The sequence below is a fragment of the Elephantulus edwardii genome, unplaced genomic scaffold, assembly GCF_000299155.1.
Source record: "Elephantulus edwardii isolate Elephantulus edwardi_28Jun2011 unplaced genomic scaffold, EleEdw1.0 scaffold00078, whole genome shotgun sequence".
NCBI lineage: Eukaryota > Metazoa > Chordata > Mammalia > Macroscelidea > Macroscelididae > Elephantulus > Elephantulus edwardii.
The window spans coordinates 10329903-10335767 of record NW_006399828.1 but is presented as its reverse complement, the minus strand read 5'-3'; positions in this window follow the sequence as shown (position 1 = coordinate 10335767).

Genomic DNA, 5865 nt, shown 5'->3' with positions numbered 1-5865 from the left:
TCATTCTAATTCACTGTCTAGCTCTCAAATGCATAGCAAATGATCAGAAAGACCATGACTTGAATCAGATGATCCTTAGTTCTCAAATTGAAATCATAACTTCTCAATAATTTGGAGATATCCCTAACTGCAGACTTCCACAGTGCAATACATCTCCTGATTTTCTTACTGCTAGTACCAAAGGTGTTAATTGTGGATCCAAGCAAGATGAAGTTGTTGACAAGTTCAATCTTTTCTCCACCTCTCATGATTTTGTCTTTTGGTCAGATGATAAGAATTTTTGTCTCCACTTTGAGATGCAATCTATATTGAAGGCTGCATTCTTTGACCTTCTGTAGCAGGTACTAATTTGTAATTTACCCATCTCTATCAAACCTACTTTGAGTAAATAAGCATATTCATTTATTTAAAGGATTTTCTGTTCTGTTTGGAAACTCTATCTATATCAATAAGTACAGTACTGTCAAGAGCAAGCCATCAAATTTCAAAACCCAATGCTAGTTCACAACATGGAACATCTTATCTTCATCTACTTGGTTTGTGCCCAACTCATCTCCAGGCATCTGTATCTAAATCAAATGGACATCAGCTGTAAACTCAAGTGTCCATACATCTTCCTTTCCTCCAGATAGACTGATCATTTCTCTCAGTCTTAGCCCTCAAATGGGGCCAAGTCAACAAGAAAGCGGTGCTTAGAACTCCCTGTTTCTCAAGCCCTCAATTCTTCTGCATTTATCCATAAATATATGCATGTTATGTTAACAGTGATAATGGAGCACTGCCAAGTTCAGCCTATCTCTTCATTGCTGCATGCCTTCTAATTCCACTTGCCAAGTAAATCCAGGTGGTCACAATGAGTGAATATACTTTCCAGTTCTGATGGATATCAACCTTCCTTGCCTGAGAAGCTAAACTGCTTGTTTCAGTTTTAAAGAGTCAGTTTCTTCTGTATTTCTCTCTCTTTTTCTTTCAAATGTATATTTCTTCAATCAAAAGTCCAAGAACAAGCGATAAATCTATTAAAATGCAAATATTCTAAAAATATGGGTTGAACTTAATCCTCCCCCCGACTAAGACCCATGCCCTCTACCAAATTCTACTATTTCAACAATCATTTTTTAGTATAAATTTTTCTGTGTTAGTGCATTTAATGATTTGTTAAAGGTGAAAATGACATGTTTTTAAAATCTATAATATTCAGTATTTATGAATTTATTATATTATGTAACTTAACATAAGTACATAGAATCAACATTGATAGTCTATAATTTAAATCAACAAGAACCTTGATAATTTTTACAATGTCTTAACATTATTATATGATAGAAACAGAAACAGCAATATTCTTAAAATTAAATTAACAAAAACATTAACACATAAGCTTTTCACGGTATTCCCAGTTCCACCTTCATTCTTGACCTTTGAGTTATCCATGTGGATATGTCCTCAGAGCATTTTGTCTCAGGCCAAAAACAGATTAAATTTTCTTTTCATTTTACTAGCAGCAAACGTAGCCATTTTGCCTGCACTTCCTAAGCCCCTAACTTCTTACTTTTGCAAAATCCCACACTTCATGAGTAAGGAGCCATTGCAATGAACTTAGCTTCTGTCACAAACTGAAAAGAGCAAGGGTCACATGAGGACGGTCATATTTGACCTGTACCAATTCAACAGTTGGGAACTATCCCCTTCAAAAACATTAACAACATAAAACCAAGTCCCATGAGGTAAAAAACATGTCCTACAGACTCTGGCATCTCTTTCTAATCATCCCAACATCAACCCTAATATTCTACTGGATCAAAAATCAATCACATATGATAGCTTACAGACCACATAGAACCATATTAGGTAAGGCAAAAGGGTATAATTCCTATTAGCAGGAAGATACAATCAGTCAGGATAGCTAAAGAGTATATTAGGAGTGAATCGAATGCCAGAGAGGTCACCCATGTTGGAAAAGTTTTAGTGTAGATCCTAGAATAAGGCAGACAAGAAAGGATTTGTCATTCACTTCTGAAGTACAAAGCCTCTGAAAATCTTGTGAACAACAGAGGAACACAGAGAGTTACAGAATGAAAGGTAGAACCCAAATTGTAATTAGATTTTAGATGAAGTCAACTCATGTAACAACTTAGAATGCAACTTTAGATATTACTCAGTGACATATTTAATTATAAATACAGCAAGTGTATAATTTCTTTGATGCACAGACAAAAGTTATATATGAAACTCAGATATATAATTGATGTCTAAAATATAAATAAAAAGCATAAACATGAATAGTATGTTCTCAGATCTCATTGATACCTGTTTTTATTAGAATATGGAAAATAGAAATAACTTTGTAGTTTTGATAACAATAAAGACAAATTAAAAATAAAACTATTGTTAATTTTTATAACTATAAACTCGACTTCTCAGTTCTGCTTTATTATCTCTATTGTAGCATCATAGAGACAGAATTATCTGTTGGCTAGCTAGTCTGCAAGAAGTTATGACAGTGTGAGGGAAGAAATCAAATTTGAAATAACAAACTGTAATGCATCTTGTGTCACATTATAATGTTCTCTCAGCATTTACCACATATTTCAAAGATGTAAAACCTACTACACATTTGCTGACAGTCATTCAAGGAATCGACAAAGATGCTCTTCATAAGTACAGTGATTGCAAGAGAAAGAAGACTGGTTAGAGGGTTGCATGGAAACGATTAGAAATAACACAATAGAACAATTTTAAAGTGTTTAATAATCTCTGGTGACTTAGTGGTAAGGAATTGTGCAGCTAAAGAAAAGGTTTGAATCCACCATGGGAAGAAGATGAGCAATCTGCTCCATTATGATGTACTGCTTTGAAAATCCTTTCGCAAGTCAGCTATGGATCAGTTCATTAAGGGACTTTGTTTCATGTACAATTTCCTAAAAGGGTACAGTTATTAGAAACTTTGTATTCAGAAATACATTACCAGAACATCTGTAACATTATTAAATTTTATATAACAATCACTTGATATTATACACAAAATTTATCTAAGAGACATATGCATGATCTTGGTAAGACATCTTCATTATCACAAAATAGAATCAACTAGAAAAATTATTATTGTTTTATTCAACATTTTTTATCTTTCTAAGAAAATTCATTTTGTAAAGAATACATCCTTTCTCCCTTTCACATAGCTAATAGAAGCTCATAACAGATGTTTTAGAGAAAGGCTTTTCCACTACTGTTTAACTGATGAAATTTGGAATTTATTTTAAAATTATCATTTTCCATATTTGTAGCAGAGATCACTTCAAAGTACTGAAGAGCAATGATGTCAATCTGGAGACGAAGGTGTGCCATATTCAGGCCATTGTCTTTCTTGCTATGTATTAGAAAGCTAGACAATAACTAGAGAAAGGGAGAATTGAAGCCTTTGAATTGTGGTGCTGGAGAGGAGTACTGAATATACCATGGACTGCTAAGGGAACAAATAGGTTCATCCTGGAGAGGGTGAAAACAGGCTTTTCCTTAAAGGCAAGGATTCTGAAGCTTTCTTTGACATATTTTGGGCATGTTGTCATGAGAGATCAGTCTTTGGAGAGGGACCTCATGCTTGGGAGGGTGAAGGGACAGCACAGGAAAGGAAGACCCTCAATAGGATGGATTGATTCAGTGACTAAGGTTATGAGGGTAGGTGTGTCAGAGACAGTGAGGCTGGTACAGGATAGAGCAGGGTTTAGGACTGTTGTACAGAGAGTTGCTATGAGTCGCAGGCAAGTCGAAGACATATAACAACAAGAACAACATATTTGTGAAATAATAATGTCAATTTAGTAAACTTTATAAAGAAGTTTGAGAAATAACAAAATAAGCCTTTATTCTACTACCTGACACAGTGATTGCTTATTTTCTATGAATGTCATAGAAACCAGTACCTCATTAGACCCTTTATTTGAAGACTATATGTTAAATTAGAAAACTACATTCATTTAAAGCTATGTTGCCATATAATATGTCAATATGATCTAGTGTTAGCTTTGGTCAAACCTAAAATTTCTTTTTTCTCTTGACTACAGTTATATATTGAACTTAAAACAAAATAAATCCGAGTTAGAAAATATGTATACATTCTTTCTCCATTACCCATTTTTGCATAATTAGAGTCAAGAAAAAGGAGACAGAAGACAAAAATTATTATTTTCTTAATATACATACAAACGTACTTTAATTTAAATAAAATACTAAAAAGTAAATAATTTTATTATTACCTCAAATATAATGTCTTCTGGTAAATATAATCTGTAGGTCAGTCTGGTTTGATTTTCTTTACCATTGAATATTTCCTTAAATGTATTTTTCTTTTACCCAATAAGTTGTTTCACATTATCTGGTATTTTTTCCTTGTTTAAAATGGAATTATTTATTTCTATTTCTAGAATTAAAGTAGAATTCATCTTATTCCTATTTCAACACAAGATGCATTGTTGTTGTTGTTGTGTTTGTTGGTATTTGCCACTGAGTCACCTGCAACTCATAGCGACCCTATGTACAACAGCCCTAAACCTTGCTCTATCCTGTACCAACCTCACTGTCTCTGACACGCCTACCCTTATAACTCTGGTCACTGAATCAATCCTCATAGAGAGTCTTCCTCTCCTACCCTGTCCTTATACCCTCCCAAGTATGATGTCTCTCTCCTAGGACTGGTCCCTTCTTGCAACATGTCCAAACTATGTCAGCCGAAGCTTCAGGATCCTTGTTTCCAAGGAGAAACCAGGTTTAACCCTCTCTAGGGAGAACTTCTTCATTTTCTTAGCAGTCCATAGTATATTAAATACTCTTCAACATCACAGCTCAAAGGCATCAATTCTCCGATCATCCTTAGTCATTGCCCAGCTCTCTGACACATAGCAAGTGATTGCAAAGACCATGGCCTTTATAAGAAACATAAATGCAGGCTATACACATGGATTTTACCTGATGGTATGCATAAAAATCAATTCGACTACATCTGTGGAAAGAATCACTAGAGAAGCTCAATATCAGCTTTGAAAACAAGGGCAGGTGCTGACTGTGAAACAGATCACCAACTACTGATATGCAAATTCAAGCTGAAGCGCAGGAAAATTAAATCAAATCCATGGGAACCAAAATATGACCTTAAGTCTACCCAACCTGAATTTCAAAACCATCTCAGGAACAGGTTAGAGGCCTTGAACACTAATGAACAAAGACCAGATGATTTATGAAAGGATATTAAGACTATCATCTAGGAAGAGTGCAAAAAGTCATTACACAGACAGAGGAGGAAGAAAAGACAAAAATGGAAGTTAGAAGAGGCTTTGATAATTGCAATAGAATGCAGAGAAGTTAAAGTAGATGAAATCAAGATACTTAAGTAGCTGAACAGAATATTTAAAAGGCAGCATAGGAAGACAAAGTAAATTACAATGTACAAAGAGCTGGAGTCAGAAAATCAAAGGAGCCGAACTCACTCAGGATTTCTTAAGCTGAAGTAACTGAAAAACAAATTCAAACCTCGAGATGAAATACTTAAGAATGCTTTGGGCAGAAAATTAAATTACCCAGGAAGTATTAAAGGAAGTTGAAAAGAGTATCTAGAGTAATTGTACAAAAGGAATTGGATGACACAGACAAATTCCATGAAAAAAACATATCAGCAAGAGCCTGTAGTGATAAAGGAGTAAGTTTAAGCTGCTCTGAAAAACTGGCAAAAAAAAAAAAAGGCCCTAGGAATTTGTGGTATACCAATTGATATATAATATGCAATATGTTGATGTTGTTGTTGTTATGTGCCGTCGAGTCGCCTGCGACTCATAGCGACCCTATGTACAACAGCCCTAAACTCCGCTCTGT